Genomic DNA, 9,058 nt, shown 5'->3' with positions numbered 1-9,058 from the left:
TGCCATCCAACAGGAGCCACGAGACACAAAACATATGGCCACCCCCTCGGTGTCTACGCAGATTTGACAAGCTTCCCAATAAAGGATTCATTGTTACCCAACAGACAAGGAACAAGGGAAGCAAGAAGGCTTATAAGGCAGAATTCTGGCCTTGTGTGGGGAGGTTTCTGTTTACGCTGCTACACAGGAGGGAACAGGAGCTGAGTTAGAATATTTCCGGAGCTGCTGAATAACATTCTGATCCAGGACTAATCTTATGGGCTTTTCATCAGTTTTCCCCTGAAGGTTAAGATGGACCCTCCTGCGAGTGAGGAGGGTCACTCTTACCCCTCTTCCTCCCACTCTCCATTTCTACAGGGTTGTAGGTCAGACCGTATTTTCTTGCCTTGCTGATGAGGCTTCATGAGGCATGGAGAGATGATTCTAGATTGCGCAGTGCCTAGTCTGATGTGAAGAGAGGCAGCATCTGGATCCCCAATCTAATAGGGGAGTTAGAGTCCCCACCCCCAGAAGGTTCCTAGACTGATGGTGGAGACACACCCCCTGTTCCAAAAAGCTCTTTAGTCAGTTGGCCAGGGGTGAGGTGAGAGGGATGACACACACAGCTACGCTCAAATAATACATCTAACCAAGTACAGCTGGACCAAAGTGTTAGCAAAAGCAAGGAATCACAAAGGGAGGAATGGTGATGAAGTTAAGACCTGGTTTGGAAGGCTACCTGGAGGAGGTGAGCGCTGAAGGAATGGTTTGGTGAAGAGAAGGGATTCCAAGCCATGCACTGCATCGGAGGTGTGCTTGGCCTGAGACGTCCACAGAGAATTTATGAGTGTATTCCTTAATGAGTCTGGTTCAGAAATCAAGTCCTTCCAAGCTCTACTTTGACTCCTGTCAAGACAAAAATTTGGGGGGCTCAAGGTCTATTTGAGTTAATATTTACTGTGTGCCAGCTTTGCATCTAGCATCTTATAATGTAAATAGCTTGGGAGGAGAGAACAGAGACAGACAAAGGCATGGCTTTGGTCTTGTAGAGGGTTTCCTTCTGAGCCTTCAATGAAAGACACAGAAACCCAGTATAAACCAGCTTAAGTAGGAAAGGGATTTACTGGCTCCCTAAATCGGGAAGTTCTGAGGGCATGGCCCAACCCAGGGGCTTAACTGATATTGTTCCCTCTCTCTCTCCCTCCCTCCCCCCTCTCTTTTCTCCTCTCTCCCTCCCTCCCTCTCCATCTCTTGGCTGTGTTTTCCTCTTAGAGGGCTTCATTCTCAGGCAGCTTCTCCACATGGCTGGAACGAAAGCTCCAGGTTGAGATGTCTTGCTCTCACTGAGGCAGTCATCAGTTAGAATTAGTACTAAAGGGGCCATGCCAGTCTGAGTCTGTTCCTTTTGAAACTTTCCCAGAAGTCCCTTCCAGCAACTTCTCCCCACATCCTGTTGACCAGAACTGGGTGACATAACTACTCCCACTGCAAGAAAGCCTGCAGAGGCATTTTCAACTGGGCTTCCAATAAAATTAGGGTTTTGTTAGTGAGAACCAAAGGGAGAAAGGACATTGGCGGGGTAGCCAGCACTGTCTATAGGAATACCAAGGAAGATTCTTATTGGCTCTGCATGGTCATGTGGTCATCCCTGAACCAACCACTAGGGCCTACTGATAGAGTCCTCTGATTGGCCAGGTTTGCTTCAAGGGCTTCCCCCTGTTGAAGAAGGCAGCCCTAGCTGAGTCCCATGGAATAGATTTTTCCATAGGAAGGAGAGATTATGTTACCGGCAGAAGGGGATAACGGCTTGTAGTCCAAAGAGGGGATGCTGGGCAGATAAACAACATACGCCCATGACAAGAATTCTCCAGTACAGAAAGAAAATACACCGGAAAAAAAAAAATAGCTTTAAGAAGAAAAATAGCTTCAGGAATCTCCTTCTCTCCCTGACACAATATATACAAAGTTATACTGCAGGAACCAAATAGAGCTGCACTGAGAAAAACGGTTTAGAAAGGAAGACATCCTGGTGGGAGTGAACTTGGAGTTGGAGTGTGAAAGAGGTGATGGCTAGAGAGGAGGAGCAGGGAGGCAAAAGCCCAGAGGGAGAAGCGCTACACAGAGGCCAGGAACAGGGCTGGCTGGGAGAGAGAGGGGAGGAGGAGTGGACAGCCCACCCTGCGGCTGTGAGGGTGGGGTTCCTCCCTGAGTGTACCTGGTCCCCAGAAAACTGGAGGCTTCCCTTTCCCACCTGGGTCAGTGTCTGGCTTTGGTGCAGCAGTGGTTGAGAATCCGCCTGCCAATGCAGGGGACGCGGGTTTGATCCCTGGTCCGGGAAGATCCCACATGCTGCGGAGCAACTAAGCCCGTGCGCCACAACTATTAAGCCTGCGCTCTAGAGCCCACGAGCCACAACTACTGAAGCCTGCGCGCTACAACCACTGAGCTCACGTGCCGCAACTACTGAAGCCGTGCGCTCTAGGGCCCGTGTGCCACAACTACTGAAGCCCGCGCACCTACAGCCCATGCTCCGCAACAAGAGAAGCCACCGCAATGAGAAGCCCGGGCACTGCAACGAAGAGTAGCTCCCGCTCGCCGCAACTAGAGAAAGCCCGCGTGCAGCAACGAAGACCTAACGCAGCCAAAAATAAGTTAAAAAAAAAAAAAAAAAAAGAATTATCTTGGCCTGGGAGGTGGGGCAGAGGGGTACAGGGAAGACCTCCAATGCCAAATTGCAGGGGAGAGAAGGGAGGTGGCTCTGACATGGGAGCAAGAGGGAGCCACAGGGAGCAAGTTCCTAACCCAGTTAAGAAGTGATTATATGGTCGTTTTTAAGGGCTATGCCAGTTATCAGACACATCCCAGGCGGCTCTACCTGGCAGCTTGACAATTCACCATTAAACCTGGGATCTGGAGCCGGCTGATGCAGCAGCTGGGCGAGGAGCCCAGGCGCAGACAGCTCTGGTGGGAATCTTTAAGGATGAAAATGATGGGAAAGGAACTTGCTGTTTCCATGGAGACTGACTCTGGGAGGATGAAACATGGTCCAATGCGTAACCCGAGGGGAGAATGCCACCCACCACCAGGCTTTCACTGTGGGCAGCAAGCGGGCACCTCTGGAAGCGCCGTTTCAGCCATGTTCGTGGGCTCTGTCCACCTCTGTCTGCATTCTCTTAGGGACATCACAATCTGGCAATGTGCGTGCCAGGTCACGTCAATATCTGAGGGGCCTGGGGAGATACCCCCTAATCAGAAAAGACTTGGCATGGCTCCTGACACCCTGAGTTAGCTGTGCCAGGCAAGAGTATGGTACAGTGCCAGGCAATGGGACTGTAGCTCACGCGAGGGCCACAGACTAGGATTAGGACAAGCTGGCAAGGTGAGAACGCCCATGGCAGGGGTGAAATGGCAGAAGCACTGGACTGGGAGTAGGGGACCTCCATTCTGATTTCAGATCTGTTATTACCAACTGGCTGAGTGATCCCTAGCAAGTCACTCTTCCAGAAGGTCCCTAAGACCCCTTCCAGCTCCACTTTTCCTCTCTTCTGGGATTTGGAACCTGACAGTTTTGATCTCATCAGCCCCATGTCTCAGCCCACTGCACTACCCCGCCAGGGCACAGGGTGTCCCCCCACAGAGACCAGTCCCGGCTCTTCTCAGGCTGCTGCTGAGCAGGTTCTGAGACAGGTAAGATGCTGCGGCAGCCCCCAACCCCGCTGGCCTTTGCTGCTCGGGGCCATCCTGCTCCTGAGCTTGGGGTTGTCTGAGCACGCAGACAGACGTTCCTGAAGCTCCCAGCTGCCCCCGCATGCTCCTGTGACTGACATTCTTCCCTCCGAAAGGGAGTGGGGGGCTTGTGACTGCCACAGACCAAGGAGTATGGCAGAACTGATGCCGTGTGACTTCTGAGGCTTGGCCATAAACAGGATACAGCTCCCCCCAGGCTCTTTCCCTTGGGTTGCTCGCTCTTGGAACCTAGCCATCATGCTGTGAGGAAGCCCTGGCTGCATGGAGATGCCTCGTGCAGGTGTTCTAGCGGACAGGTCCAGCCAAGGAGCTCAGCGGACATCAAGCACCTATGTGAGTGAACCTTCAGATGACTTCCATCCCCAGCCCTGGAATCTTCCAGCTGAAGCCCCAGACATTATGGAGCAGAGATGAGCCATCCCAGCCCTGTCCTAGTTCCAGATCTTTAAAAACGGTGAGATGTAACAGTGGAGTATTGCTATCTTAAGCCCCTATGTTTTGTGGTGACATGTTATGCAAAACTAATGCAGGTGGGACCTCGTGAATCACGTTTGTACTACAAGGCCCAGCCCCATGATGATATATAGTGGGTGCCCAATTAGTATTTACTGAATGACTGAATGAATGAACTTCAGCAGGTGACAATTCTAGTCTAACCTTTCAATCATCGCTCTCACCTCTCCTACATCCTCTCCCCAGAGTTCCCCTGCTCTCAGGGAACCTAGGCAGTCCCAAGCCTGCCCTGGATGACATCACTGAGCCCTGAATCAACCAACCCTGCAGCCGACTTCAGCTCCATCGGTTCTTCAAGCTACTTGGAGTTGCTGGTGCTTGCAGCCCAGAGCATTGGTCCACGCAATTGATCGCTTTGTCCTCACCACAGTTGTGTGAAGTAGGTCATTATTACCATCCCCATTTCATACCTGAGGACACTGAGGCTGAGAGAAAGAGAGAGTAAGCAAGTGAGAATAAGTAATAAAGCAGGGATTTGAATTCAGATCTTCCGATGCCAAATGCAATATTATATCCACGACATCATACCTGTTCACAAATGAAGTCTCACTGTGAATGTCTGCTGTAGTTTCTTTAGGGATATCGGGTCCTTGACTAACAGCCACATGAGCTGAACAAGAATGGACCAGACCTAGGTCTTATACAGTGCTAATTAACAAGAAAAAAAAACCTTCGGCTACCATCTTCTTATGTCCCAGGCTGTGCAGAAGCACTTTATATACACTGCAGTGTTCACTGGCTCCCAGCCTCCCTTTGGGATGGGCGTAATTTATCCCTATAAGAGAGCAGAGTCTTGGGATAGGTGATATGACTTGCTTGAGGTAACACAATAATGACAGAGATGGGCTGCATACCCAGGCCTGCTTGATTCCAACCACTTAAACTCTTCTGCCTCTTAACAAATCACTTCCATTGACTGCCAAGACCTCAAATGTGGGCACATAAGCCACCCTTATGAGGTAGCTATTATTATTCCCATCACACAGATGAGGAAACAGGTTTGGACAATTAAACCCAAGGTTATCTTGCTAAGAAGTGGTAAAGTCAAGATTCTAAGCCATGTCTGCCAACCCCATCACAAATACCATCCCACCACCCTCGTCGTGCTAGCTGCATCTCACAAGATCACGTCAAGGTCCTTGGTGGCCAGGTCCTCCCAGGAGAGCTGAGCTTGTCCACACCACACGTTAGACTAACAGCTTCTCCACCAAGTCTCATCAGCATGTCACAAATGAGCTGTGGTGAGCTCTCAGGGTATGCGTCAGTGCCAGCCGCTGCCTCCACAACCTGTGCCCGTTTGGTGGTTGCTCCATGTATGAGGCGTCCAGACCCGGGTGCTCCTGAGAAAGACTGGCTACCCGGAGCCCCAGCAAACCCTCCCTCCTGTACACTTACACCAGAGAGCAGGCTTTAACCCAGACCCTCATGGCGAGGCTGGCTTAGGAGCGTCCCCCCTCCTCCTTCCTGAGTCCACAGAGCTCAGGGCGTGCACAGGGATCCTTCCCACTGCTCCGGTTTCAGGACAACAGCTAAGGATCCTTACATCTGCGTTCACAGCAGGGCCTTCCTCCACCCCCAGCTCCAGCTTCCTACCCAATACTTTCCCACTCTTTCCACAGGTCGCTCTGAAACCCGGCCAGCTGAGAACTGAGCTCACACTCCTCCCCTTCAAAGCAGCACCCCTCCCCAGGGAGGGATGCCCTCCGAGGACGTCAGTCAGTACCATCCTCGGCCACTGACCTATTCTCCACCCGGCCCCTGTCCTCCCTCCCCCAGGAAGCATTCCAACACCACTCCCGCCTCCATCTGGATTAGCTCTCATCTTGGGTATCTACCCTGCCCTGTGACATCTCCTGTAATTACTAAATCGACTTCCTATGTTAAAAGGGTACAATACTAGGGGTGAGCTTTTTTTTTCCTTAAGTGAATATCCCAGCCCTTCTACATCTTTAATTGAGCGCTGTTCCCTCCCAATGGATGATCTCAGAAAATTTGTTTCAAGATGTTTTCTCATTCGAGGAGGTGGCCAAGGTTCCCAGTCTGGAATTCTGCCCCGGGGGCTGCCTGCCAAGGGTCTCCCAAGGCCTGTGGGCCGAGGTAAGAGAGGCTGCTCCCTGCCACAGCGCTGAAGGAGGGAGAAGAAAGAAGTGGTTTCCTGGACGCTGACTTTGCGCCCACTCGTGCATACAGCAACGAGAACTCAGACAACACCCAGCAGCGTTCAGAATTTTAGCTTCTGATATTCACAACAACATGGAGAGGTCCAAGGGACAGCGATGATTATTCTCTGCTCCTACAGAGGTCCCAGCTCTCCGACCCCTTGCCCCTGTCCCTGCCCAGGCCCTAGCATGAGGCACTCTTAGCAGAGCATGCCGACAGGTGCCAGGAGGTGAGCAGAGCCAGAGGCTAGGCCCTGCCCCAGATGTCTTGGTTGAAAGAATGGGGGGCCATGGCCCAGGCTGGAAAGGGGAAGGGGGAGTGGAACCGTCTCCTGCACAGCCCACACCTGCTCGCCCCTGATGAGCGACAGCCCACCAAGGCTTCAGCTCCATTTCAGGCTTCTTGAGCCTCTGAGCACCAACCACTTCTCGGATGGGCTGTGAGCTGGTGCGAGGAAGCTGGGAGCCAAGCAGACGATGGCAGTCAGCCCTCCCAGCGGCTCTCCCTCGCCGCCTTTGACACTTAGAGGCTGATTAGAGCTTGTTAACTCCGCCATGCCAGCCCCCTCCCCTTCAACTTCTCCCACGACTCTTCCTCTCCTTCAGGCATCCCGCAGCCATCACCTCGCTCTCTCCCAGAAAGCCCTTCCTAGTTAACGCCCCACTGAGACAGCCACTCTGAACTGCTGTCCCTCCACCTTGGGAGGTTCTGCATGTTACTTTGAACTCTGCTTGTTTCATGCGACCAGTTCCTGCCTTTCCAGTTAAACAGGAATAACCTATCACATCTGGAAGGCATTTAGAGCAGAGGTTCTCAACCTTGGCTGCATGTGAGAATCTCTTGGAAGGTTAAAAAAAAAAAAATCCTGAAATCCAGGCCACACCCCTGATCAAGTAGCTCAGATCCTCTGGGGGCAAGATCCAGAATCAAGACTTTTTAAAGCTCCCCCGTAAGTGGCCTAGGCTGAGAAGCACTGCTTCAGACCTCTGGAGTCTGCTACAAACACTAGGTTATTTGGGCCCCATGTCCACCCTGGGAAGCGACAAAGACAGGTGTTACTCCCATTCTAAGAGGAGAGAGCTTAGGTTCAGAGAGGTGCCTGCCATGGGGCTGCTGCCAGCAGGGCTGCGACTTGAGACCAGGCGTCTGCATCCTAGATTCAGGGCTTTTACTGCTGCCTCGTGCCTCTTTAATTACTGCTCGCCGCAGAGGGCAGAGGCTGCTCCCAACCCCTCTGTCTGCCCTGAAACAGCTAACACGGTGCTGGGCATATGCCAGGGCTCTGGTAGCTGGGTACCCAAGGCTGAGGAGGTGGAAGGCTTCCCTGCTGGGCCTGGGCAAGTCTATGTCAGCTCTCCAGGAGGAGGGGCTGGGGAGACGCCACCAACAGAACTGCTAGGCCAGGGAGACAGCCTCCACAGCCACAGTCCCCTCTTCCTGGGTGCCCTAAATCAGTCACAGACTTTAGTGTCCACAGGGTGACCAGCCATGCTGGTTTACTCCAGCCTGAGGAGGTCACCAGGATTCAGGACTTTCAGCCTCGAAGCCAGAACGAATTAGTTGCCCCCTTGTCTCTCTCCAAACAGTGCTGGTTGGCACATTTTCCCTCCCGTGCCTCGCCTGCTTTCACATTGACCATCGCTGCTGTTGAGGGCCTACGAGCACAAGGCCAGTGCCACCAGTGGCCTTGACCCTTCCGGCTCCCTCCTGGCCTAGTCACAGCAGCGCAGCTGGTCCATGGCCTCCATTCTCAGTAGTCTGTCAGCTGCCTGGGCCGGGCTCCTCAAGTGCCCTCCTACAGGCCATGACCCAGTACCTGTGGAGCGCCTACTGTGTGCACAGGATGCACAAGAAAGGTCCCTGCAGTGAGGACACCTCAACAACTACCATTCCCCAGGGACTATGTGGCGCTGGAGGTATGTTGGGGGTGGAAACAAAGATGCAGATGTACAAAAGGGCATGGCATGTTCCCAGAAGGCCAAGCAGTCCAGAGAGGATGGAGAACCAGGCAGGGATGGTAGGGAGGGCCAGGAGGTACACTGGAGGGGGCAGTGACAGGCTGGCCTGTCACACTAAGGTACTGTCCTCAGCAGACACAGAGGAATCAGTCAATGAGGGGGTCCGCAGGCCGGGAGGGATCTGGCCCCTTCCCAAACCACATGGGAGAAGTAAGCTTCTACCCCATCCCCGGCTGGTCTGGGGAAGCGGTCCCCCACCTTGCCTTGGGTAGAAACCTCCTGTGCTAGACCAGTCTCTCTCACCCCTGTCTACACATTACAACTGCCTGGGCAACCCTTAAAACTCCCCATAGCCAGGCTGCAACCCAAGCCAATTAAATCAGAATGGATCAGGGTAAGACCCACACACAGGTATCTTTAAAAGCTCTGGAGGGAATCCCGATGTGGAGCCAAGGTTGGGAGCCCTCTGCTAGCGGGACGTGGGGATGAGGGGGGCCTGCTCATCGAGGTGGTTCTATGGTGGGGGGCTTACCAACTGCACCTGAGCGGGCCAAGGACCTGCAAAGTCCCCTCACCGCCATCCCACTTCCCTCCTCTCCCATGTGTCACATGACATGAAAGGACACAAAAAGGGGAGAAGGAACTGACACCACACCGGGGACCACTTTCCACCCTTGTCTGCAATATGCCCGTGTGCTGAG

Source organism: Eschrichtius robustus, chromosome 20, assembly GCF_028021215.1.
Source record: "Eschrichtius robustus isolate mEscRob2 chromosome 20, mEscRob2.pri, whole genome shotgun sequence".
Classification (NCBI taxonomy): domain Eukaryota; kingdom Metazoa; phylum Chordata; class Mammalia; order Artiodactyla; family Eschrichtiidae; genus Eschrichtius; species Eschrichtius robustus.
Note: the sequence above shows the minus strand (reverse complement) of the source record.